The 27973-nt window shown below is 44.7% G+C and overlaps 1 long non-coding RNA gene across 2 annotated transcripts; it reads right to left on the reverse strand.

Annotated features, from left to right (window-relative positions):
• Positions 1 to 543: 543 nt before the first annotated feature.
• Positions 544 to 27973, reverse strand: LOC136793262 (uncharacterized). Of its 2 annotated transcripts, XR_010838303.1 has the most exons (4): positions 27763 to 27973; positions 19446 to 19522; positions 8076 to 8655; positions 2368 to 4306 (listed from the first exon to the last, which is right to left on the reverse strand). It is a non-coding gene; the product is annotated as an uncharacterized lncRNA (long non-coding RNA). The 2 variants fall into 2 exon arrangements; XR_010838302.1 differs by lacking the exons at positions 2368 to 4306; positions 8076 to 8655 and adding an exon at positions 544 to 851 and having other exon boundaries at positions 27763 to 27958.

The raw sequence follows: 27973 nt of genomic DNA on the forward strand, positions 1-27973 counted from the left end.
TCCTTCCTTCCCTCAAGTCACACGAGGTGAGGTAATGGCGCAGGGAGAGGCCACTCGTGCAGAGTTTGTGTCCCAGCTGGGGAACCCTTCTCTGCTCTCTTTGATCAGGCAGTGGCAGTGCCAGCCCCCTCCTGAGGTGAGCAGTTCTGGGGTTTCCTGCCGTGTCACCTGGCCTGCTGAGGTGCTCAGGGTCTGGGAACCCAGGAGCCAGCAGCCTAGTGGGGCTGCCGGGGACTCTCAGGGCCTTGGCAGATGTCTCTCTCGGCAGATACCCTAGCGAAAGTGGGGAGACTTTGGGGGATTACAGGAGGGAGAGAGTCACAGTCTCGTTTATGCTTCAGAAAGAGCACGTTGGGGTGGGGTGTGAGACGCACCGTGGGGCAGGGAGCTTTGCCAGGCCTGATGGAGGAACCAGGCACAAGATCGGGCTTGGGCCAGGGCTGTGGGCGTACAGGAGAATTAGCGCGGGAACTGGCCACAGGCTGTTGTCGAAATATCAGCTTCCCTGTGCACCGAGGCCGAACAGAAATACGGAGACGGGGGTTTTGGAGGAAGAGAGAGATGGCTTTATTTTTCTGTGAGGCAGCAGGGAAGACACGGCAGGCTAGCGCCTCAAGAACTGGGCACCCCTCCTTGAGAATCGGGAGATTTTATATGTGGGGCTCTCGCAGCCAGGATATAGGATGAGGATCAAAGTAGTGAAGGTCTTGCATTCTTCCTTTCCTTTGCATTATTTCAAAGCAGTCACAGCTGGCATCAGGCCGCCCGGTAATCGGGGTCCGGCAGTCTGGTAGTTGCGTCCGTTTGCCTCTGGTGTATCGGCCATTGACCTTGTTTCTGAAATGCAAAAACTGTAGGGGGTGATTTGTTATGAGGGGCGTATAGAATGTAAGTGCTGGACATAATAAGGTTAGGGAGTGAGAGGCAGGGGCTGTAACTCACACAGTGAGGGGTGATGGGTGCCGAATGTAAATCCCATAGTGTCAGGGAGTGAGGTTAGCTTTGTAGAGTACAAATCTAGTTACTACAAATGAGTGACAGAGGAAAACAAGGAGTGATGAGCTCTTTCAGGCCAGGTTACGCTTCTTCTCCAGCCTGTTCGCTGTTCCCCTTGTTTCCCTTGTTCTCGGGGCAGGGAAACTTCGTTTCTGTTTTTGCTGCAACAAGACTGTGGAGGAGGAGCTGATGGTCACTGGGGCCCAAGGCGAGTGGGAGCCTGGGAGGCCCCAGTGTTCCCGAACCGAACGTGGGTCCGCTCGCCCGAGTGCAGCAGAGCCGGTCTACTGACACCAGGTGTGGTGGAGGAAGGTGCAGCCTGAATTGTCAAAGTGCCAATACAAGGAGGCCAGGTGGCCTGTGCTCTAGAACTCCGAACTCCTTGAGGGATTTCAGCAAAGCAATTTTCAAGGCCAAGTGAAGGAGGGGGGTCGCAGGGTATGTGATCAGCTGGTGCACGATTCTCTGACTGATGGTGAGGTAACCGGCAGTTAACGTTATAAATTCTTAGGCACCAGGAGCTCCGGGGCTACCTGTTCCTGATCATCAAGTAGTTAATTTCTTCCACTTGGTGGTGGAGGAGGCATGCATCAGGCACTGTTATCCAGGTACTTCAGAGAGGAGCTACAGCAGAGGGTGTGGGGGAGGGGTCTGTCCTGGGAAGGTCCCGCTCGGTTACTCCTGGTGCCTGGGCTCAGCAACCTGGCAAGGTGGGGCTGCTCCTGGGTGTGGGGAGCTGCAGGATCCCAGTCCTCTGAGGCCCTGCTAAGCCCCCAAGGTGAGATGGGGATGCAGTGACTGGACGGAGGCGTCTGGCCTGGGAGAGGGGTCCGGGCTGGAAATGTCACTGGAATCATCGCAGGGAGGGAGAGGAAAGGCAAAGTGGGGGCAGATGGGTCACAGCAGACTAATGCAGGTGACTGCGGTCCTGTTGGAAGCAACTCAGAGCCAGAAAGGAGTGGCCGTCAGGAGCTCAGCTGAGCAGGTACCCAGCAGCTTGATACAAGGTTTACAAACTTGATATTGGATCAGGACATCCCATGGTGTAACTGGTATTAATGGTTTGTTCAACAGTTCAAGTTCTGTGTGATATGAGTTCAGCCTGGAGTAATCCAGGTTAGTTTCTATCTGTTATACATTTGTCCCAGAATGAAAGGACAAGAGAAATAAGGGCTACTTTATAAAAGTGCCTTCAAATTAATTGATGGCATAATCTCAACCTAATTTTTAAAAAATTTATTTTACTGAAGTATAGTTGACCTACAAAGTTGTGTTAATTTCTGCTGTACAACAAAGTGATTTAGATATATATATACACACACATGTACATACACACATACATATATACATACTGTTTTTCATATTCTTTTCCATTATGGTTTATTACAGGGTATGAATATAGTTCCCTGTGCTGTACAGTAAGACCTTGTTGTTTATCTACCCTATATATAATAGTTTGCATCTACTAATCCCAAACTCCCAATCCTTCCCTCCCCCCGTTTTCCCCTTGGCAACCACATGTCTTTTTACTATAGCTGTGAGTCTGTTTTTGTTTTGTAGATAGATTCATTTGGGTCTCATTTTAGATTACACATATAGGTGATATCATATGGTATTTGTCGTTCTCTTTCTGACTTACTTCACTTAGTGTGATAATCTCTAGGTCCATCCATGTAGCTGATAATCTCTAGGTCCATCCATGTAGCTGATAATCTCTAGGTCCATCCATGTAGCTGCAAATGGCTTTATTTCATTCTGTTTTATGGCTGAGTAATATTCCATTGCATATATGTACCTCATCTTCTATAGCCATTCATCTGCTGAGGGACATTCAGGTTGCCTCCATGTCCTGGCTATTGTGAATAGTGCTGCTGTGAACGCTAGGGCGCACGTGTCTCTTTGAATTATAGTTTTGTCTGGATATGTGCCCAGGAGTGGGATTGCTGGTTCATATGGTAATTCTATGTTTAGTTTTTGAGGAACCTCCATACTGTTCTCCATAGTGGCTGCATCAATTTACATTCCCACCAAGAGTGTAGGAGGGTTTCCTTTTCTCCACACCCCCTCCAGCATTTATTTCTAGACATTTTAATGATGGACATTCTGACCACTATGAGGTGATAACTCACTGTAGTTTTGATTTGCATTCTCTAATAATTAGCGATGTGGAACATCTTTTCATGTGCCTATTGGCCATCTGTATATCTTCTTTGGAGAAATGTCTATTTAGACCTTCTGCCCACTTTTTGATTTTTTTTTTTTTTGAGTTGTATGAGCTGTCTGTATACTTTAGAAATTAGCCCCTTTTTGGTCACATCATTTGCAGGTATTTTCTCCCAAACAGCACAGGTGCTGGAACAACTGGATAACTACGTGCAGAAGAATAAAGTTGGACCCTTACCTCCCCCCGACCCCGTATACAAAATCAACACAAAATGGGCCAAAGGCGTAGATGCAAGAACCAAAATTATAAAACTCGTCGAAGAAAACACGAGAGTAAATCTTCATGACCTTCAATTTGGTCATGATTTCTTAGATTTGCTACCAAAAGCACAAGCCACAAAAGACAAAATGGATGAATTGGACTTCCTCAAAATGAAAAACAGTTGTGTATGAAAGGAGCAAGGAATAAGATAATCCACCATCCCAAATGGCACAAGATGTTTGCAAACCATGTATCCGATTAAGGCCTGTAGCCCACCAGCCAATACCCCGGTGGTCCAGTGGAGCGTCTGTGCGGCCCCTCCCGTCCTCGGTGGTCAGGGGGTTTCAGGCCCACAGCATCCGAGGGGTGGACACTGGTCATCCGCAGCACCCTCAAGGAGTGAGTGCTGGATGGCTTTGAGGCCAGATGCACTCCCATTACTGCCCTCAAAGGCTGAAGGCTTCAGCATGCCTCCAGAAGGACACAGAGTATTTGCAAGTCTTTGAGAACCAAGAGAGCAGTCTTCACTTCTCTGGAAAGGGCATCTTATTGTTTCACAGCACGACCAGTTTTCAATCTGGCTCTCAGGGGTGCGCTCCCACCTTCCTGGTTCCTCTGAGAGTGGCCATGGAGGTCTGGCTGTCCCCAGTCCCCACACCAGGTGACAAGGCCAGCGGGGCCAGCTCCCGGGGGTCCTTGGCTTCGGTGGAGACTAACCCAGACTCTCAGCCTGCGATTGAACGTGGATGCCCCTGCTTCTCCCCGTCACCGATTCTCCCCTCCGCCTCTAGCTCTCTTCCTCTTGCTTTTCAGTCTCAGATTTACCTGATGGTCACCACTCACAGTTCCCGCAGAGCCCAGAGATTTCTTCTCGAAGGAAAGGTTCTGGAAAATCAGAGGGATAAATAAAGGACGCAGCTGATTCCCACCTTGTGCTGACGCCCAAGAGGGTGAGGAGAGTGAGTGTTTTCTTATTAGAATTTTAAATCCTTCAAGTAATAGATCATTGAGGGGGCATCCGGTGTCTTCCTGCTCTTTGTAATAATGTCATTCCTGAATTTTAATGTGGTAAATAATTTAAATCATGAATATGCTGAGGGGGATAGCCATTTAAAAAATATTAGCGGTAACTCCAACGGATTTACAGCAAACAAGGGCACAGACCCTGTGTCCAGACACTGGCGGAGAGATTCCTACCCTGAGCTGCCGTCCCCTGGAGGGCGGAGTGGCCGTGACTCTCCTCCCACAGGTGAGCCGACACAGGCACATCCCACGTGGGACCACTGCACCGCAGACTCTTAGAGTGGCCAACGGCAGGCAGCTGGCTAGAGACGCGGACAAGAGAAAACTGCGCAGCAGCCTGGGACAAGCCCGGGGTGAGGCCTTAGGAAGGGCCGGTGTCAGAGCCTCAGAGGTAACTTGAAGAGAGTTCAGGATGTTAAGGACATCGTCAGAGATGTACTTAGGGACATATTCAGGGCCTTAGTTATGGACAGGACCAGGGCATTATTTAGTGACAGCTTAGACTATAAGGGACAGCGTCAGGGCCTAAGTTAGGGACAGTGTCAGTGCTTCAGTTAGAGAAAACGTGAGAGCCTTCATTAGACACAGTTCAGGCTGTTACTTAGGGATATCTTCAGGGCCTTAGAGCCAGCATCATGGCCATAATTAGAACCAGTGTCAGGGCGTTAGTTAGGGCCAAAACGAGGTTGTTAGTCAGGGAAAGAGGTCATTAGTTACAGACAGTGTCAGGGTTTTAGGTAGGGACAGCGGCAAGTCCTTAGTTAAGAAGAGTGTCGGGGCCTCACTTAGGGGCAGCGTCAGGATGTTAGGGAGAGTCAGGACGTTCAAATGTCAGATTCTGAGGTAGAGACAGCATCAGGGCCTTAGTTAGGGACAGCATCAGAGACTTACCTAGAGACATATTCAGGGCCTTAGTTATGGACAGGATCAGGGTGATACTGAGGAACACCTAAGGGTATTAGGGACATCTTCAGGGCCTCAATTAGGGATAGCATCAGGGTGTTAGGGAAAGAGTCAGGCCATTATTACAGATAGTGTCAGTGCCTTAGGTAGAGAGGGCATCAGGGCCTTAGTTAAGGACAGCGTCAGAGACTTACTTAGGGACATATTCAGGGCCTTAGTTATGGACAGGATCAGGGCATTATTGAGAGGTACACGAGGCTATTAGGGACAGCATAAGGGTGTTAGGGAAAGAGTCGGCCGTTATTATAGACAGTGCCAGTACCTCAGGTAGGGACATCATCACAGCTTTAGTTAAGAAGAGGGTCAGGGCCTTGGTTAGGGACAGGGTCAGGCCCACAGTGAGGGACATCTAAGGCTATTAGGGACATCGTCAAGGCCTTAGATTGAGCCAGCATCAGGGCTGTAGTGTCGACCAGTGTCAGGACGTTAATGAGGGACACAATTAGGGTGTTAGTTAGGGAAAGAGGCAGGTCATTGGTTACAGACAGTTCTAGAGCCTCAGGTAGAATCGGCATCAAGGCCTTAGTTAGGTTCAGCATCAGGACGTTAGTTAGGGCCAGCAACAGGGCCTTAGTTAGGGACAGTGCTGTCAGGCCCTCAGAGATAACTTGAGGGACTTAGTAAGAGACATTTCAGGCCGTTAGGGACACTTCAGAGACTTTCTTAGGGATATATTCAGGGCCTTAGTAATAGAATCAAGGTGTTATTTTGTGACTGCTTAGGTACTAAGGGACAGCATCAAAGGCTAAATTAGGGAGGGTGTTAGGGTCTTGGGGATAGTGTTAGGGACTTTGTAAGTTATAGCTTAGGCTGTTAGCTAAGGGACAGTGTTAGGCTTATTAAGGGCAGTGTCAGAGCTTAATGAGGGACATCTTCAGGGCCTTAGTTATGGACAGGATCAGGTCCATACTTAGGACCAGTGTCAGGCCGTTATTTAGGGGCAGTGTCAGGGCCTTCTTTAGAGACAGCATCAAGGCCCTTAGTTAGGAAGAGGGTGAGGGCCTTAGGACAGTGTCAGAGACTTAAGCACATATTCAGGGCCTTAGTAATGGACAGGATCAGGACCACAGTGAGGGACATCTAAGTCTATTAGGGACATTGTCATGGCTTTAGATAGGGTCAGCATCAGGGCAGTAGTTAGGACCAGTGTCAGGGTGTTAATTAGGGACAAAGTTAGGATGTTAGCTAAGGAAAGAGTCAGGAATTAGTTACAGTGTCAGCTTCTCAAGTAGAGACTTCAAGGCCTTAGTTAGTGAGAGCATCAGCATCTCAGGTAGGAACTGCATCAGGCCATTACGTAAAGACAGTGTCAAGGCCTTAATTAGGGAGAGTGTCAGGGCCTCAGAGAAAACTTGAGGACCTTAGTAAGAGACACTTCAGGCTGTTCGTTAGGGACATCATCAGGGCGTTAGTTATGGACAGGGTAAGGGTATTAATGAAAGCCGGCTCAGGCAATTAGGCACACTCTCAGGGCCTTGGTTAGGGGCAGCATCAGGGAGTAGTTGGGGAAAGAGTGAGGCCATTAGGTAAAGACAGACTCGGGGCCTTAGTTAGAGATAGCATCAAGTCCTTTGTTAGGGACATGGCCTCAGTTAAAGATAACTTGGGGGTCTTAGTTAGAGATAGTGTCAGGGACTTAGTTATGGACACCTTTAGGGCCTCAGTTAGAGGTAACTTGAGGGCCTTAGTAAGAGACATTTTGGGTCATTAGTGACATGGTCAGGACCTTAGTGCCATCTTCAGTACGTCATTTATGGGCCACATCAGGGCATTAATGAGGGACAACTCATGTTATTAGGGACCGTGTCAGGGCCTTTGTTAGGGAAAGATTGAGGCCATTAGTTAAAGACAGACTCAGGGCCTTAGTTAGAGACAGCCTCAGTTCTTAGGGAGAGTGTCAGGGCCTTAGTTAAAGATAAGTTGAGGGCCTTTGTTAAGGACAGCCTCAGGGCCTTAAAGGGATGTATGTAAGATTTTCTTTGGGCTCCTTACCAAACTAAAACCTCCAAAAAATAGAAGATTTTAGCATTCTTCATTTCAGAGAAGCTCATAGAGACCATCTGAGGCCAGATTAAAGGGAGTTAAGGCCCTGTACATACACTAATCCTTAGTAGCAACTGTGTCCTTAAACCATTGCTGTAAAATTCCTCACCAGAACCTCCTGCACTGGGACACAGTTTTTGAGGGCACGAGTTTTCTGTGTCCCCCTTTGGCTGGCAAAGCAGTAAAGCTATTCTTTTCTACTTCCTGCAAACCCCTCTCTTTGAGATTCGATTTGGCACTGGTGCACAGAGGTCTAGTTTTCGGCATCAGATTTAGTACCCAGTATGGGACTTGAGGGTGGCCCCTGTGGGTCCCCTGACTTGATTGGACACTCTGTGATTTTCTCCATGCCAGCCTCTTTTGAGAGAGTGTAGGGTTGGAGAATTCCTTTAGAGGCCAGAGTGCCTGGAAAGGCCAAGCTCCAGTCATACCCCATCTGCCATCCCAGCAGTTGGAACTCTGGGGCAGGAGTAGAAGGCGGAAGAGGGACCACCCTAGCAACTGCCGAGGCCGTCTTTGTCTTGAGGACGTTCCTCTCTTCCTCCTGCCTGGACTGCCCCGAATGTCCTACGCCAAGGGACTATTTTGGGGAACCAGAAAAATAGCATTTGGGATGTTGCAATACCTCAGTCAGCACGTGGCAACTCCTCTGGCATGTGCTCTTAGGTCCTTTTAGCTCTGTACATTTGGGGGAACCTTGGTTCCTATTTGGGTGACTTTTCAATCCAGGAAATCTCATTTGGAAGGTGCACCACTTGGACAGAGGTCACAGGCTAAGTTGAGACTTGGAAGCTGATTTGAGTTTTGTGCTGTTTGGTTGTTGGTTCCTTTGGTTTGAGGCTTCCATCAGTGGTGAGGATTTTGTTTTGTTCTGAGTCTGCGTATGAGTGTTCTTTTTTTTTTTTTGTGGTATGTGGGCCTCTCACTGTTGTGGCCTCTCCCGTTGCGGGGCACAGGCTCCGGATGCGCAGGCTCAGCGGCCATGGCTCATGGGCCCAGCCGCTCCGCGGCATGTGGGATCTTCCCGGACCGGGGCACGAACCCGTATCCCCTGCATCGGCAGGCGGATTCTCAACCACTGCGCCACCAGGGAAGCCCTGTGTATGAGTGTTCTATGGTTCAAATGTAGGAAGTGCTCCTTCTTCACTTCCATCTGATAGCCAATGGCAAAATCCTGGCAGACTGGTCAACCTATAGTTGTAAACCTAAGAGTAAGAAAAGAATGAAATTCAATTGTAATTTTGTCTGGCCAATGTATGGATACATTCTTGAAAATGAGGATAGGTGGTCTTTGAATGGTAGCCTAAACGACTATACTATCCTTCAGGTAGAGGTATTAGGTCACAGGAAGAGAAAGACAAAAGAAGTTCCGTATGTTCAAGCATTTATGAAGCTATGTAATAAAGAAAGTGAGCAGCTAGGTAACAGGCTGATGGTAGAAAGAGAAAAGAAAGTCACTTTGTATGAGAGCTGGTTGTGTCTGAATGCAGAAAAAAATAAGGGACAACATAAGATGGATACAGAAGGTGATGAACATTTTGTGAAAAGGGAACATTGAGGAAAGAGTTGTGCATGACCAGGATTTTCTAAGATGGATTTTGTTGGAAGTGGGTTTAGGGCAAGCCTGGATTCAGATTCTCCCTCCAATGTTTTCTTGGAATGCTGCTTTTGATTGTGAACAGCTTGTGAGTTCCTTTGCCTGTGTCTGTGATCTGTATTTTTGTTTGAAATCTCCTTACTTTGGTTAAGTGAATAAGTGTTGTTTGGCCAATTCTAACAATTCTTTTGATCTCCAGCTAACTTTGAGATGCTTTAGAAGGCCCCTGAGCCATCTCAGAGAGAAATGTTTGATTAGTATGTTAAATTACATGGAATTCCTAAAAATCTAGTATGTCCTGGTAAAATTTTATCAGTCATAATTCTAGTTATTTTTAAATGTTGCATGTAACAACAATAATGGTTTCTTTTGTCATTTACATTGTGATCAAATGTTTAACTGTTACCTTTTAAGTCTTTATGTGATTTATAGGTAGTTGCTGTTGTGCTCTAGCACTTTGCAAAAGTGCTCCATCTTCAAGAAGATCTATGTGAAGGACCTTTTGGCAAGCACAGGTCTCTGATAAATTTCATATCATAATGCCAAACTGGGTAAGAAATGAAAAATCTTAATGGAGAATCGGATGGCTTCATAAAAAGTTAACAAAAGTATTGGTTACTGGGTGAACTGGTGAATATGGTTATAATGTTTTTGGTTTTTTGTTACTGGCTTTGATCTGTGTTTTCCAGACACAGGGAAGTCTTTCCCCTGGAGCTACTTAGGACTTTGAGCTGTTAGGTAAATGACACCTCTGTATTGAAGTCTGTATTTATGAAAGTTATTGTGTTGGCTTCACTTTTGCCCTCATGTTTAGGAGGAAAGGAGCATTACCTAGTGAAATTATCAGAATGTAATTACTCATGATGTTTCACTGTTTGCTTTAGGTCTACTGCTAAAAGCACATGTACAATGCTTGTGTGACAATTGGGTATGAATAATAAAATGTATGGCCTATATAAAGCATTTTCTCATTAACATACCTCTGAGCATGTTCATGATAGCTGATCAGTATTCCCTCAATGTGGATTAACTAGGCAAATATAAAGGAGGCCTAGCACTGAGGGACATGATCTACACCTGGGCCAAACAGCTGAATCACTCTGGCATTGAGGGATTGATATTTTGATCATGAATGCTCTCTATTGAAAGACTTGTAATCAAAAGGGAAAAAAACTCTTCATGTATTGAGGTGTGAGGAAGTCACTCTGGCTTATACATGGTTTAACTTAAATTTTATTGACCAATGTGGCCTGTTTTGTAGCCTTCCGGACATGCATTGTACATCTGCTTTGGCATTGAGGACGGGAATGCATTTGACAGTCAAAAAGGAGTAACTATGCTTCAGACATCCAAGGTAAAGCTAAGTGACCATTGTAGATGTGATTTTAGATTCATTCCTGTATCGTTTTTTTGTTTTCTTTTTCAAGATTTTTTTTTGATGTGGACCATTTTTTAAGTCTTTATTGAATTTGTTACAATATTGTTTGTTTCATGTTTTGGTTTTTAGGTCACAAGGCATGTGGGATCTTAGCTCCCCGCCCAGGGATCAAACTGGCACCCCCTGCATTGGAAGACGAAGTCTTAACCACTGGACTGCCAGGGAAGTCCCCTGTATTGTTGAACTTGAATTTCTGAGCTATGTCAGACTTGGGATGCCACTAGCCATTCTCAAAACAATGTCTGCTGGTAGCTGCAACTGTATGTTTTCAAGGACTCCTCTCTTAACTATTAAATTTTAAACAATGATGTTAGATCAGATACTAATAGAAAGATGAGACATATGTGTAGTGGTCAATAGCTCCTGTTATGGATATGTTAATACTACATCAGAAGTTAAAACCTACTTAGGTAAAATTAGACAACTTGCTACAAAGTCTCTCCAAAGTGCCAGTTCCAGACTGTGTTTCAAACTTATTCTCCTGAATTCCTAAGGGAATGAGATCTAATTTTACTACTAAAGTTTCAGTTGTTACCCCTCCTATTTTAACTGGGTTGGTTGCACCAAAATGGCAGACCAAGGGATTGAGATCTTAATCATATGAGTCTCAGGTCCAGGACTTGGAACTCAAATATTTGTAATTTGGTATCCATTCCCCCAGATTTTGGCCGGCCAGAGCAGTCATTGCCCCGTTGCCTGAAAGATGTGGGGAAAGATAAAACTGAAGTGGGGATTAAAACTGAATCCCCTTAAAACCAAGTTCTTGTGCCAAGTTTACGATTAATGTCTCCATCTGAAATGATTATTCCTTTTCTTGTCAACAATCTGTTGTCCTCAAGATTGAGGAGTGTCTAGAAGAGGAGGAGTTAAACTGAGTGGGACCCTGTGGGTGTCCTGGGCACAGAAGCCTTTCTGCATGCCTCCTAACTTGTTTGTAGGGAATAGACTAGAGACTCCAGGACCTTCCCTGAGTTCCAAAGGGCAAATTCGAACAGTTGCTAATCAGGGAAGGGAGGGGATGCAGAGACAGGGAGGAACAGTCAAGAAACAATAGTGCAGCCTTGAGGCAGGGTCCAGGTTTTGCCTCAAGGGATACACATAACAATATTTTTGAGCTCCTTAAAGAACTAAAACCCCCAACAAATGGAAGATGTTAGCATTCTTCATTCCAGAGAAGCTCATCAAGAGACTATCTGAGGCCAGATTTAAGGCGTGCAGGACCTGTATACACCCTGATCCTTATTAGCAACCACACCCTTGAACCACTGCTATAAAACACCTCACCAAATCCTCCCACATTGGCACACACAGTTGTTGAGGGCACAAGACTGCTATGTCCTCCATTGGCTGGCAGAGTGATAAAACTAATCTTTTCTATTTCTTCCAAAACACTATTCTTGAGATTCGATTCAAAACCGGTACAGAGAGGCTGCTTATTCAGTATCAGTTAGGTACAGAGTCAGGCAGTTTGTTAGAAACAGTGTCAGGTCTTTAGTTATGGAAAGCCTCAGGGAATTAGGGAGGGACAGACCAAGATATTATGGACAGCGTCAGAGCCTTAGTTAGGGAGAGTGTCAGGGCATGACATAGGACCAGCATCAGGACCGTAGTTAGGATCAGCATCAGGGTCTTAGTTAAAGACATTGCCAGGACCTGAGTTAGGCACAGCATCAGGGCCTCCATTAGAGACAGGGTCTTGCTTGAGTTAGGGATAGCCTCAGGGCCTGAGTTAGCGATGGCCTCAGGGCTTACTTAGGGACAGTGTTCGGACTTTGGTGAGAGTTGCCTCACGACATTACCTAAGGGTAGTGTCAGGACTTTAGTTATTGACAGCATCAAGGCCTATGTTAGGGACAGCTTCAGGGCCTTAGTTAGGACCAGTGTCAGGGCTTGAGTTAGGGACAACATTAGGGCCTGAGTTAGGGACAACATCAAGGCCTGAGTTAGGGACAGCATCAAGGCCTGAGTTAGGGACAGCATCAGGGTCTTAGTTAAAGACATTGTCATGTCCTGAGTTAGGCACAGTGTGAGGGCTTACTTAGGAACAGTGACAGGACCTTGGTAAGAGATGCGTCAGGGCATTAGCTAAAGATAGCGTCAGGACCTTAGTTACTGACGGTACCAGGGCCTATGTTAGGAACAGCTTCAGGGCCTTAGTTAAAGACATTGTCAGGGCCTGAGTTAGGCACAGTGTGAGGGCTTATGTAGGGACATTGACAGGACATTAGTAAGAGATGTGTCAGGACATTAGCTAAGGATAGTGTCAGGACCTTAGTTATTGAAGGCACCAGGGCCTACGTTAGGAACAGCTTCAGGGCCTTACTTCGGGACAGCGTCAGGACCTTAGTTCAGAACATCAACAGGGCTTAAAGCACAGCGTCAGGGCCTTACTTAGGGACAATGTCAGGGCCTAGTTAGGACTAGCATCAGGGCCTTAGTTAGGGACAGCAGCAGGGCCTTAATTAAAGACATTGTCAGGGCCTGAGTTAGGGACAGGGTCAGGACCTGAATTAGGGACAATGTCAGGGCCTTAGGGACAGAGTCATGACCTGAGTTAGGGGCAATGTCAGGGCCTCAGTGAGGCCTAGCATCGGGGCCTTAGCTAGGATCAGCATCAGGGTCTTAGTTAAAGACATAATCAGGGCCTGAGTTAGGCAGAGTGTCAGGGCCTCAGTTAGGGACAGCTTCAGGGCCTGTGTTAGGTACAGCATCAGGGCCTCAAAAGGACCACCTCAGGGCCTCACTTTGGGACAGCATCAGGACTTTATTAGGGACAGTGTCAGGACCTTGGTAAAAGATGCATCAGGACATTAGCTAACGATAGTGTCGGGACTCTGTGACAACAGCAGGGCCTACATTAGGGACAGTCTCAGGACCTTATAGGGACAGCATCAGGGCCTGAGTTAGGACTAGTGTCGGGGACTTTGTTAGGGACAGAGTCAGGGTTTCAGTTAGGCCTAGCATCAAGGCTTTATTTAGGGACAGTGTCAGGGCCTGAGTTAGGACTAGCATAAGGGCCATATTTAGGGACAGCATCAGGGCTTTAGTTAGGATAAGAAGCAAGACATTAGCTAGGGACAGCATCAGGTTAAGGGCTAGGGATAGTGTCAAGACCTTAGTTGTTGAGAGCATCAGGGCCTTAATTAGGACCAGCGACAGGGCTGATTTAGGGACTTTGTCAGAGCCTGGGTTAGGGACCATGTCAGAACCTGAGTGAAGCTGAGTGTCAGGGCCTGAGTTAAAACTAGCATCAAGGCCTTCGTTAGGGACAGTGTCAGGGCCTGTCATAGGAGCAGCATCAGGGCCTTTTTTAGGATCAGCATCAGGGTCTTAGTTAAAGACATAATCAGGGCCTCAGTTAGGGACAGCTTAAGGCCCTGTGTTAGGTACAGAGTCAGGACTTCTATTGGGAACCTCCTCAGGGCCGTACCTAGGGACAGCATGAGGGCTTACTTAGGGACAGTGTCGGGACCTTGGTAAGAGATGGGTCAGGATATACGCCCAGGATAGTGTCAGGACTTTAGTTATGATGGCAGCAGGTCTTCTGTTAGTGACAGCTTCAGGGCCTTAGTTAGGGACAGTGTCAGGGCCTGAGTTAGGAGTAGCATCAAGGCCTTAGTTAGGGACAGTATCAGGGCCTGACTTAGGAGCAGCATCAGGGCTTTCATAGGATCAGCATTAGGGTCTTAGTTAAAGACATGATCCGGGCCTGAGTTAGGCACAGCGTCAGGGCCTCAGTTAGGGACAGCATCAGGGCTTACTTAGGGACAATGTCAGGACCTTGGTTAGAGATGGGTCAGGATATCAGCTCAGGATAGTGTCAGGACTTTAGTTATTGCCGGCATCAGGGCCTATATTAGGGACAGCTTCCGGACCTTAGTTAGAGACAGTGTCAGGGCCTGAGTCAGGACTAGCGTCAGGGCTTGAGTTAGGCCTAGTATCAGGGTCTGAGTTAGACTAGCGTCAAGGCCTTTGTTAGGGACAGTGTCAAAGCCTGAGTTAGGACTAGCGTCAGGACCTAAGTTATGGTCAGCATAAGGGCTTTAATTAGGATAAGAGGCAGGACCTTAGCTAGGGATAGTGTCAGGACCTTAGTTATTTAGACATCAAGGCCTTATATAGGACCAGCGTCAGGGCCTTAATTATTTCCAGCGTCAGGGCTTGAGGTAGGGACAGCATCAGGCCTGAGTTAGTGAGAGCGACAGGCCTTAGTTAGGGACTTCGTCAGGGCCTGAGTTAGGGACAGTGTCAGGCCATGACTTCGGAGCAGCATCAGGGCCTTGGTAGGATCAGCATTAGGGTCTTGGTTAAAGACATGATCAGGGCCTTAGTTAGGCACAGCGTCAGGGCTCAGTTAGGGACAGCCTGAGGGCCTCACTTAGGGACAGCATCAGTACCTTGGTAAGAGATGGGTCAGGATATTGGCTCAGGATAGTGTCAGGACTTTAGTTACTGATGGCAGCAGGGCCTTAGTTTGGGACAGTGTCAGGGCCTTAGTTAAGGACAGTGTCATGGCCTCGGGACTAATTTCAGGGCCTTAGTTAGGGACAGACAGCATCAGGGCTTTAGTTAGCATAAGAGGCAGGACATTAGCTAGGGACAGGGTTAGGTTAATGTCTAGGGATAGTGTCAAGACCTTAGTTACTGGGCTTCCCTGGTGGCACAGTGGTTGGGAGTCCGCCTGCCGATGAAGGGGACACAGGTTCGTGCTCTCGTCCGGGAAGATCCCACATGCCGCAGAGTGGCTGGGCCTGTGAGCCATGGCCTCTGGGCCTGCGCGTCCGGAGCCTGTGCCCCGCAACGCGAGAGGCCACAACAGTGAGAGCCCCGAGTACCAAAAAAAAAAAAAAAAAAAAAAAAAAAAAAAAAAAAAAAGACCTTAGTTACTGAGAGCATCAGGGCCTTATTTAGGACCAGCAACAGGGCTTCAGGTAGGGACAGCATCAGAGCCTGACTTAGGGTTAGCGACAGGGCCTGAGTGAGGTCTTGCGTCAGGACCTTAGCTAGGGACAGTGTCAAGGCATGACTTAGGAGCAACATCAGGGCTTTTGTAGGATCAGCATTAAGGTGTTAGTTAAAGACATTATCAAGGCCTGAGTTAGGCACAGCATTAGGGCGTCAATGGGGGATAGCTTCAGGGTCTGTTAGGGACAATGTCAGGACCTTGGTTAGAGATGGGTCAGGATATTAGCTCAGGACAGTGTCAGGTCTTTAGTTATTGCCGGCATCAGGGCCTATATTAGGGACAGCGTCCGGACCTTGGTTAGAGACAGTGTCAGCACCCGAGTCAGGGCTTGTCAGCGCCTGAGTTCACCCCCACCCCACCCCACACACCAGACCACCTCCCCAAGCAAGGACAACACTAGGCCTGAGATTTGCCCTGTGCCTTAAGTACTGTCTTCATCCCCTTAAAATAAAAATACCCTGGAGTGCAGCCAGCTGAATCGAAGCACAGCCTAAGTGAGAACTACCCCTCTCTGCTGTGCCCCAAGGGACCCAGGGGAAAAAGCAGATGCGAACAGCAGAGGTGTAGAAGGACTAATGGAATAGGATAAAATAGGGATAATGAAGAAAGGAAAACAGACTGAAGGGCTGGAGGTCATTTATCATTTATAAAACCTTATACAAAGTATGAAAAATAGCCCAACAGCTTTCCTGCCTCTCCAGTCATGTCACTGCATCACATAGTCATCATCCCCCAAATGGGGTTCCTGGGCTCGGCTCTGCATCTGGGGTGGCAACAAAACAGTATCTACTGTTTCAGCCCACTTTTAAAATATAGGCATATACATATATGTGTGTGTACATATACACATGTAAATATGGAACTGTGTGCAGCATTAAAAAGAATGAAGGTGGGTTTGTACCCACCATCACAGAAAGAAGTCTGCATCGTATTATGACCTGAGAAAGCCAAGCTGCAGAATAGTATGTATGGTATGGTCCTACTTCTGGGAGAAGAAAAAGGAAAGACCGAGAGGGAGGGAGTGAGGGGAAGAGACAAATAGTCACAAGCCAGTTCACACCCTCAATTCACTCAAATTTCTGCACAAAGTGACAGCCTGCGAAAGCCCTTCCCTGATTACCCCCAGAGCTCTCTAGCCCCTCATCCTGCTTCTCTTTTCTTCCTAGCATTCATCACATTGTATAGTTGTCTTCTTCTTTATTGTCTGTCTGTGAGTACAAGGGTCTTAGACTGCTCTGTTCATCCCTGAGTCTCCAGCAACTAGAACAGAGTGCAGCACACAGTAGGCCCTCTGGAAGTATTTTTTTGAATGAATGAATAGAAACTTCAAAGAAATAGCCTATAGGGAGTGGAATAAGTGGGGAAGTATAGAGGATATATATTGTATTTCTGTACTCCTGTAGCCTTCTGCTTTGTATGGCAATATTATTTTCCTATTAAACAACTAAAAATCAACTGAAATTTGGGGAAGGAAGGTCTTCCTTTAGGCTGAGCTGGCATCTAACCCCCTGAAGCTCCCTAGTTCTAACCCAGAGCCAAGCAGAGCAACGACCTGTCTTCCTTCCCTGTGATGGTCTTTCTTGCCTTCTCTTTCCTCCTTCTCCAAGTTGAACTGCTCCCTATGTCCCTCTACTGAACTCTGAAGGACTGAGAAAGGTGGGTACCAACCACAACTTACACAAGGCAGGCATTAAGCAAGAAGGACAGAATGAAGGGAGAAGAGATTTACTTGTGTTTAAGGCAGGAGAAATCTCTGGCTGAAACAACACAGTACATGGAACAACAGATGCAAAAGCACTTCAAGGGAAAAGTTACCAGGTTAACAGAAGAAATCACAGTGCTAATTATGTCCTCATTACCGTGTGACTGATGGATCTTCATCCCTTCAAATGCTGTTCTTTAGACTCCTACTGTGTGTGTCAGGCACTGCACTAGGCACAGACCTGGCATTTGCTCCCTAAAGCAGGAATCTGTCAGGGGGCTTGCAGTTTCCTCATTTGCTTTGTCACAGAGCAGGATTCCCATTACTTCACACCCCTTCTCAACCTGCAACCCAAGTGGCGGGAGAGCAGTGTGGCCCATCACAGGAATGGGGACCCAGCACCTGGTGTCCTACATACACTGTGGACTCAAAACAGCAGCCCTTTCCCCAGCAAGACTGTGCATCAGTCAGACAAGCCAGTCCAGGGAAAGCAAAGCTTGTGAGTTTCTTCCTTAGCAGCATGACACAGGTGGTGTATCTCTAGTGCACTGACACATGGCTTCATAAATCAGGGCAAGAAACATATACATGTTTCCTGGTCATGAGGCCTGCAGATCCTCATCTTAGGGACATGGAACTTCTTCCCATAAGTTGAGGCTCTCTCAAGTGGAGGAAAGCATCAGCTCCATCTCTAAGCTTTACAACAAAAAGCAAGATTATCTTACCCATTTAGCCAAAGTGGCTAGAGAATGAGCTATGTGAGTTATCTGAATAGTCTGATTAATAGTAATAAGTTCATTCTTTCCCTCAGTTAACATAAGTTTTTCCATTCTTAAAGAAAAAAAGACTCGCTCCTCCTTTTCTCTTGAGTTGGTTTCTTCACTGTCCAGCTGTCCCCTTGCCAGAGCTGCCGTCACTCCTTGCCACCTGAACCCCATAAAAGCTGGCTTCTGGACCTCAGCGCCAACTTAAATGTCCTCTCTTGAAGTTCACCAGTGACTTTCTGGTGCTTTTCTCAGTCTTCAAGGTTATCTGGGTCTCCCTTCCATGGATGGCTCCCTGCCTTTGAAACACCCTCCTTTTATTTCTATGCTCTGTATGCTCAAGGTTCTTTTTCCTAATTCTCGAACACACTAAATGAGATTTTTGCCCAGGAACGTATCCACGGCCTCTTCTCTTTCTATTTGCCCATCCTTGTCAATTCCATGTAAGCCCATAGCTTTACCTCGCACCTTTGAGAAAAGACCTCAGAAGTTGGTTCTCCTTCACCCTGACTCTCTGCCCAGCTCCAGGCCAAAGGCCCACCATCTGCAGAAATCCTGCCTGGACTGCCAACAAATGGACCAAAACGCTCCTTCCTGCACCCTCTAAAATCCGTGTCCAAGTCCTAAATGGTTTGGTCAGTAATAGTCAGGAGGCAAGAATGCTTTGTGCCTGGAGAGCCTGCGTGGCTGACAAAGCAATTGGTAACCCTTCCCTGATGCGGAGGGTCATCGCCGTGCTCTATCCAGTTACTCAGACTGTATCAGACGCAAAGTGCCTGTGTTATTTTGTGAAGAATTAGAATCCTAAACTACAAGTTAAAAGGCTGTTCTCTGGTTTACTCTCTCCCATGTGGAGGGTTGGCTGAGAATGTGGTCTGCTTGCCTGGTTTCAGATGTAGCTTCAGACAAAGATAAAGATACTCATTTGTGGACAACATGAACGTTTATACCTTTCAGTGACTCATCTTTGCCATCCTTCCAAAAGCACGCTACTTGTAAGAAATGGTAGCTACATTGTCACAGTTATACAAAAGGTAACTAAGATTAAGAGATCAGACGCAGGGTTGGTGTGGGGAGGGATGATGCCTATGTACGGATGGTCACATTTTCAAGTGGAAGAATTAAAAAAGGGGAACTGTAACTTTCACGTCTTATCCAAACAGAGGTTTCTGCTGACATCACTAGAACTCTTACTTTACTAGCAATGCAGTTGAGCACGTATATCAACACTAAAAGGGTTATATTGTATTTTACTCGATTGAAAGGAAAAGGGATAGCACTGCTTTGCACCCATTAACAATGTGATACCCAAATGGAAACATACGTCTTTTAGGATGAAATCTAATGACTAATTGAGAACCACTGTGATGCCTGACACCTTACTACCAAATGCTCACATCTAACAGTTTGTAGATTGTCTAACAGAAGATAAACATATACCCCAAAATAGACCTGAATTCACCTAGATTTGAGATACAAATTCATCTTCTCTTTGCTAATTAAAGGGAAAAAACGAGGTATTTCTTACCTGCACATGATTTCCTGTGTGAGCAAAAGACTTGGCACATTTCTGGGTTCTTGTGTTGGCCTTCAGCATACTATGGCCTGTCAACAAAGGCACGATTTGAGCTAAGAATGGAACCAGGTAGCAGAGGACAGACTACCACAATTGAGTTCTTGACCGCTCACCACTGCTGCAAGGCCAACTAGCTTTCAGAGCCAAAGGCCTCACTGGGATGATTGTTTTAAGACAGTTGTTAAGGATCAACCCAAATTGAGTGGAAGGGGATATGTTCCTCTCTGTCCCATCAACTACCTTATTATAACGCACATCTTTGGATCCTTGTATGAGATGGGCTTCTGTCGTCAAGACAACCAGAATTCTCTCTTCAATTCAGAATAAAAATAAATCTAATCAATGTAGAAGGAAAAACCCAGAAGGCTTAGCAGACTGAGGTACTAGTGATTTAAAATATAGAAAAGCACATGGATTTTATATATATATATTTTGCGGCACGCAGGCCTCTCACTGTTGCGGCCTCTCCCGTTGCAGAGCACAGGCTCCGGACGCGCAGGCTCAGCGGCCGTGGCTCACGGGCCCAGCCGCTCCGCGGCACGTGGGATCTCCCCGGACCGGGGCACGAACCTGCATTCCCTGCACCAGCAGGCGGATTCTCAACCACTGCGCCACCAGGGAAGCACGGATTTTATTTTTAAATGATTCGTATTTATTGCCTCATTTTACTACTTCCAACTCCAACATGTAATAGTCTAGAGGTAAGTAGCAGAGAACAAGTGAGGGTATGGTTATGATTCCACTCACTGTCTTGCGATGATTCATCAATTGGGAAATCCTCCTGCCTACAGGTTGAAAACGTGCTCTCTGGGGCGTATAACCACCCAAACAGTAATACTCGCCTGCATATGCTGGGGCAAGGGCAGGGTTGGGCAGGGAGTTAAGCCATAGTTACCTCCCTCAACTAAGAAGAATTACATCTGACTCTCAAAATTTGGAGTCCCAAACCACCAGCCAAGATGTTTTTAGTAATATGTGTACAAACATGTTACTTAAGGTCACCGGAAGTTTCCTTGAGACCTCTGCTTAAAGGAAGATCTACATGTTAATACCTGGGCCAAAGAAAAGCTCACAGCTATGGGTAGAGCAGTGCTCTGCATGGGGATACATTTTAACTAACTTAACAATGTAGCACTGCGTAATACTAATATAACACAGCTTCAAACTGTTAATAAAATTACTTTCACACATTCAGATAACTCAGTTTCTTGGTGACGAAACTACTTAAATTAACCAGAGACTATCCTTTTCTTAGGACACACAAAAACTGCAGTAACTAACTTACAGTTGTCCGGAATGTGCTTGTTTATGAACCTGAGACTTTTAGAACTGTAGATGATGGAGGACAGCTTATGACACTATGTGTGCAGACCCTCAGAGCAGGCTCTGGCTTTGTTACCTAACTCCATTACGAAACAAAAATTGCAACAAATTAAAAAATGACAAAAAGTACCTGTATAAGGAGAAAACATTTCTCTACCATTGGCTCATCAAAAGCATTTTTTACGGTTAGTGTGTTATAACCCTATATTTTTTAATGTTTTATTTTGCCATAACTTTAGATGTACAGAAAAGTTGTAAGGATATATAAAGAATTCCAAGATACTCTTTACCCAGATGCCTCCAGTGTTTACATTTTAGTAAATTTGCTTTATTCTTCTTTCTTTCTCTGTTTTCTTTTATTAGTTAACTGCAGACATGCCCTAAATACTTCAGAATGTATTTCCTTAAAACAAGGAATTCTCTTATATAACCATAGCACAATTATCTGAGTCAGAAAATTAACTGATACAATACAATAATCAACACCTGAGATTCACCAAATACCCAATAATGTCCTTTATAGCAAACAACAACAACAAAACCAATACCGATCACAGCATGCAGTTGTCATATCTCCTTAAAAAAGGAATATTGCTGAGTCTTTGTATTTCATGACATTGACATCTTTGAAGAATACAGGCCATTTTGTAGAATATCCTCAATTTGGGTTTGTCTAATGTTTCCTCAGGCTTAGACTAAAGTTATGTAATTCAGGGCCGGAATACCTCAGACATGATGCTGAGTTGTCCCTGTATCACATCACACTGTCAACTCATTCCACTAATGCCAGTAAACTCTGACCATTTGGTTAAGGGGGTGCCTGCCACCCATCAGAGAGCACAGCCAGATTTGTGTACTGTAAAGTTACTACTTCACTTTAAGTAATTCATAACTATCTTCTGGGGAAATCACCTAGATTATGTTAACATCATATTATGACTTAAATTTTCACCCATTAGTTTTAGCATGCACTGATGATGCATTCCTGCAATCTTAAAAGACCTTTTAAATACCCAAGAAGTTGCTTTACTCAAGAAAATGCATTAAAGAAATTGAAAGTGTTTTAAAAACCGAAACTTACATCTGCCTGCTTTATTTACTGCAATCACTGCTTTAAAAAATCAAAGAAACACTGTAAATAACTGATTAAATCTCATACATGGTGCTAAAAAATTCTATCATACATTTCTGCGAAATCCTATTATCACTACATGTTTTGTATGTTCTCTTAATACCCCTGAAAACCTCTGGTTCAGCTTTAGCTTTCTGTCATGCTAAACTAATACAAGTAACTTGGTAAATAAAATTCACAGGTATTAATGGGGTTTTCCTTCCTGTTTAAAAAAATTGGTTTTGGGAGGAGAAAGGAGTATCAATTACATCAGACCTTCTCATTTTGAGTCTTTCTAGATAATACCAATATTATTTTTTACTGAGGCTGCTGGTTCCACTGAAATCAGTGGGCCCGTGATGATACCCAATTACAGATACGCTGCAGTGAAAATATGTCGGCGACCCCCTCAAACAGTAGACGATCCATATGGCCTCACAGGTATTCCATGTTTTTGTCTTTGGTGACTGAATATCATTCGTTGAAGGCCCAGGGCCTCCGTCTACATCTCTACCAAATGTCAACCTGCCACTTCACTTCTGGCCGCAGAGTCAAAATGGAGAATCTTTCTCTGCATCAAGCATAGAAAAATGAAAGCATGAGTTTGGATTTGCTCAGAAATAAACTCTGGGGACAGAAGTTTCTTCTGTCCCTTTCCTTGGGGCCTCAGCAGAACAATACTTTTCAGCACATAAACACAGACAAAGAAGTGCTTGCTGCTTCTGTGACTTCTGAAATAAAAACAAGTGAAACAGAGAGTCTTTTCTCTCTCCTAAGGAGTAGAACTAAAATCCTGGAAATAGAGTAAGAATCTAGAACCTCAGTGTAATAGCTATACAGTGAAACTCCGTCAAAGGCAGCTCCACCTCCAACCTCTATGGGGTAATAATAGTAATAATAATAAAATAATAAAAGCAGCTAATTTATTAAGCACTTAATGTATGCTAGTCACTGTTCTAAGCATTTTCCATGTGTGAATTCATTTAATTTTCACAACTGAGCTTCCAGGTAGGTGCTGACATTACTTCAGTTAGTTTACAAATGCTTACATATTTTAATAACTAAGACCAAATCATTCGTGCTCAACAACTATATAAACAATTCACCAACATCCAGACACTCCTTCGTTCCTCTCAGCAATATAAGACACAAGAACAGACTATCTGTGTAGTCATACAAATTCAATAAATGCATCACTACTAATATGTTCGTTTTTAATGCTGTTTAAACATTCACATGGAAACAGCTCTAGCGTAAATATCCCCAAACAAATGGCTGTATATTATCCAGGAGGGAGCAGTCGGACCGCCAGACTGGGAAAGTACTAGGCCATCTGGCTCTGGCAATCTCTCCGAAACCACCAGCTTTGTTTTTACCCCTAGACTCCAAACAACACATTTTCCACTGTGATGAGTTTACATTTTCCCAAACACAGGTCCTGATCATCCATAAAAATTCCAAACTTCTTCATTCCTCTATGTGCAAGGAAATTCAAATCACCTGCATTTTTGACATGTTACCAAAGAAGAGAGACAGCTGCTAAAATATGGCTCCTAACTATAAATTGCCGTGTCATTTTTTGTTTGTTTGTTTCCCCAAATATATGAAAGAACCTCTCTGCTGGCCTAGTTGAATTCCTTAGGAACTTATTGATACACTAAAAATGTGCTTATCTACCAATGAAGAACCGTGAACAGAAAGGGCTGTTAATCAAATCTACATAGGTGTGGCAGGATATGATGAAACAATAGGAAAAAATGCACTTGCATCAATAACTTAAAGTACCAGGAACATCAAAACAAATATATAAAGATTAGCTGGAAAGAGAATGATGACAGCAGTTCTGATTATTGTACCTTAGACTTCTCACTGTGCTGGGACTTTTTAGGGGTCCCCTCACAATATCACCTACCTTCAGATCCATACATACAAGGATTATGTGACTTATTATTTTTCCCTTTCCAAAAAAGAGCTTTGGTTTGGGGGCAGGGAATGTTTTGTTTTTGATAACTTTATGGAATTTGGTATTCTCTCGTTGAATTATAAAAATGTCTCTTTTTTCTTTCTTTCTTTCTTTTTTTTTTTTTTTTTTTCGGTACGCGGGCCTCTCACTCTTGTGGCCTCTCCCGTTGTGGAGCACAGGCTCTGGACGCGCAGGCGCAGCGGCCACGGCTCACGGGCCCAGCTGCTCCGCGGCATGTGGCATCTTCCCGGACCGGGGCACGAACCCGTGTCACCCGCATCGGCGGACTCCCAACCACTGCGCCACCAGGGAAGCCCCGAAATGTCCCTTTTTTCAAAGCAAGATGGTAAGAGGGCAGATAAGTTAAAGGTTTTTTTTTTAAAAAAAAAAAAACAACTATTTAAAGATAACTCACTGAAGCAATCACAGAATGTAATTATATCTCAAATACTACAGGAAAATCTGAACTGAGGCACATTAAAACTCAGACCTCTCCCACTGAGTTCATTTGAGTTTCTGCAGTAGATACCGTTTCCGGATGTAACAGCCATAAACTTCTGGATCCTACAGGCCTTTCTGCATGCTCACTAATGGAATACCGAAACCAGCAATGACAAGAAACAAAAAACCCCCTATTTTTAGTCCAGCTAAACTTGGTTTTAAAAAACCCTTCCCAAAAGCAAGCTTCTTATTTTCTAGTTGGTGGACAAATATTTTAAATATAATTATATCCTGAGTGTTTTATAAGAAAAGCATAGGGATAAGAGGGCTCAGATCCTTACACATTCACTTCTAATAAAGCTTTCCCTTTCCTGGTAGAGTCTAAAATTAAGAGTCATTACCCCAAATAGTGTAATCAGACACTTTGAAAAGGTGTGAAATACTGTGTCCTACCAATACATCTTGGTTGATTGAGTACATTTCTGTTTCATCTCAATGCTGCTAACTCCACCCAAGATCACAAACATTCTATGAAAATATAAAGTGCACAGCTAGTTTTGAATTTAGCTTGCCAAATTTTCCCTTCAAGTTTTAACCCCAACTTGTGAGTCAGAGATATGACATCACATACATAAAGCTGCATCTCTGATGTGAAAAATGTTGACAAATAAGCAGCGAAGAGGAGACACTTGAACTATGCTTAGATATTCCCACTGAAATTTATGATGTTATTAGAACTCATCAATCACTGAAATTATTCCATTCTGCACTCTAAATATCAAAATCCTGAGTCAATCTACCTGGAAGAATTTCACAGGGGGGAAAAAAAAAGTAACCGTTTAATCGGTCACCTTATGTCAAGACTTACTTGTGATTGAAAGGGTCACTGCACACTTAACTAAAATCAAAAATTTAAGAAATTTAAAAATCAGACTTGGCATTTAATTATCACAGAATAATTTTGAGCTAGATGAGAATCCACTGTTTTACTCATCAAAGCTAAAACATAATAATTATGTCACAGCTAAGGAAAGTCATGCTCTTCACGCTGATCTGCTTTTTGAAGACTATTATATTAGCTGTGTACACAAGAAGCTAACCTACTTCCCAAACTCTTACAGCACATAATCAAGGAACAAGCAACCAGATAACGGACAGGGATTGTCTTTCAAAGTAAAAGCTACAGAGAAGGCATTAGACAACTATTATGAAAGGAAACAGGTATGCCTGGAAAAATATTTTTTCTTCATATTTTTAGACTAAATTCAGATAATTACTAAGCCTTCTTTTCAGGTCACTCCTCACCGAAGTATATAATTGCCTACATTTATAGTTTTAACTTTCAGTGAGATGTCACAGTATGGCAAGTAACTCTCATACCTGCTATTACTACACTGTATCTTATTCTGGTCCCATCCCCGCCACGATAGAATTTATGTAACCAAGCAGTCAAAAAATGCCTTAAACTATAGTTTTCCTTAAGCTCTATGACCTTGTTAGTAAAATGATATTAGATGTATTGCTTTATAAAAGTCAAGATTATTCTTCCTCCTTAGAAGAGTGTGTAAAGTTAGTTCATTTCATAATGGGAAGATCAATTCTTGTAGCACTTTTTGTTTACAGGGCCTAAAATAAAGTTTTGAGAGAAGTTATCACTTCAAACATGTGCTCCTTACAACTGTTCACTTCATAGAGTTGCCGATAATTTAATATTTAAGTGGCCAATGTTCCACAAGCAGACAGGTCTTACATAATGGTTTGTGGGAGTTTTTATTCTTTAAAAAATAACCTCTAATAAGTACATAAGGAATGTGTATTAGAAATCATACTTTCCCTCTCCCCCTCCCATCTTTTCTTTCCTCTGATGGGAGTCGCAGGAAAAGATATCCAGGGTATCTAAGACAATTTTTTAAAAACAAAACTCCACTTAACACACTTTTGTTTTGATATCATTTGTTTTAAAAATTACTGAAATCAGGCTTTTGCATTTTTTTGCTTGGCAGGAAAAAAATTTAACAAAATACAGAGCGTCCAAATCAAAGGGAATTATCCTAGGTAATGATCAAAACCAGTATAGTAATAATAATAAAAAATAATAATACCAAAAGTATAAATGTACGTTTACTCTGAACAATCAACTAAGAAATAAAACAGATCTTCAAGAAAGTCAAATATTTTAGGCTAATAACTTGAAATAGATTTCAAGAGATATGTATTTATCATTTTAAAAAATACATGTCATACCCTCATGTTTTTCACTTGGTTCACAGTGAAATATGAAGGTAATAATTACAATTAGCTGTTATTAAATTGGTTCTTGCTGAGTAGATTTTAAAACTCCTAACAGGTTATTAACGTGCATTTTGTACAACATAGTTAAGCCATGGGTATCTAAAAATATTTTTTAAATATGCATGTAACTCTAATTTGAAACCTTCCAAGCCAGCATCTATGAAAACTACATCCCTTATTTTAAAGGGAATCTTTTAAAACCGCCATCAAGCAAAGCAGTCTTAACCGTCTCACTGAATTGGTGGTTAGTGTGTACTAACAGGTAACTTTTCTCTCTGTTCTGATTTCTGTCCCCCACCCAATAAAACTGTCTTCTTTTTTGTCACGAAATCCTCCAACCACCTAACCAGATGTTTAATTCCTAAACTTTTTCTTAAAATTAAAAAGAAAAAATGTTCCCGCGCCTCGTAAAAACGTCAGACCTCTTTTCTGACTCGGCTCATCACTGTGCCTTTTAAACCGTAACTCAACCTTAATGTGTACGCTGCTCGGCGCCCGCGTGTTGGGAGCGTAAGAAAATGCCGTGTATGTACCTTTAAGACCACAAGCTCGCTCACGCTGCCTGGCTTCTTGCCAAGCTTGGAGGCAAAGAGCAGGGGGATTTTTGCAAGATATCTTCTAAAGTTGTCCCTCCGTCTTCCAGCACCACCACCACCACCATCTCTTCTTTAAAAAATGTGTAGAGTGGGTCAAGCGCTCCCTCAGACCACCGCACCGTTCCTGGGGAAGCTGCCTTTGCCCCTCACCCGCTTCCTCTCCCTCCGCCTCCCGGGAGGCCCTGACGGTTTGGGTTTCACAAGCTCAGCCCGGTCTGCACCAGGGTGTCTGGGCACCTTTGCACCCCTGGGGCCCCCCGGCCGGGTCAAAGGAAGTTCAGCCCGTACTCTCGCCGCGCAGCACCCCGCAGTCTCAGATCGCGAGCTCTGAAGTTCCATTTAAAAGAAGGGGCCGCCGAGCCGTCTCCCGCGCGGCGAGTCCACGTGCTCTGGGGTGCTTGCAGGGCTGCGCTGAGGGCGCGGTCCGCCCTGGCACTGGGAGTTCGAGTCCCAGCCCTCCCGCCGGCGAGTAGCCGGCTTCTCGACTCTCCCAAATCTCGCGGCCCGAGGGTCACCCGCGCGGCGCGAATTTAAGAAACTCACTTGTGGTGTCTTGGAGTCGGTGAGGCGGACGTAGAAACCGCTCTGCGTCCTCATTCCTGGGGGAGGGGCGCGGGATAAGGGAACGCAGGAGAATTAGGTGAGAGAGGATCTGCAGGAAACAAACAAAGAATGGGGCTCCGAGGCTGATGGGAGGCCGAGTGTCCCGGAGAAGCGCAGCCAGGACCCCCTGCCCCGTTCCCGGACGAGGGCC

This window comes from Kogia breviceps, chromosome 19 (assembly GCF_026419965.1).
Source record: "Kogia breviceps isolate mKogBre1 chromosome 19, mKogBre1 haplotype 1, whole genome shotgun sequence".
Lineage (NCBI taxonomy): Eukaryota > Metazoa > Chordata > Mammalia > Artiodactyla > Physeteridae > Kogia > Kogia breviceps.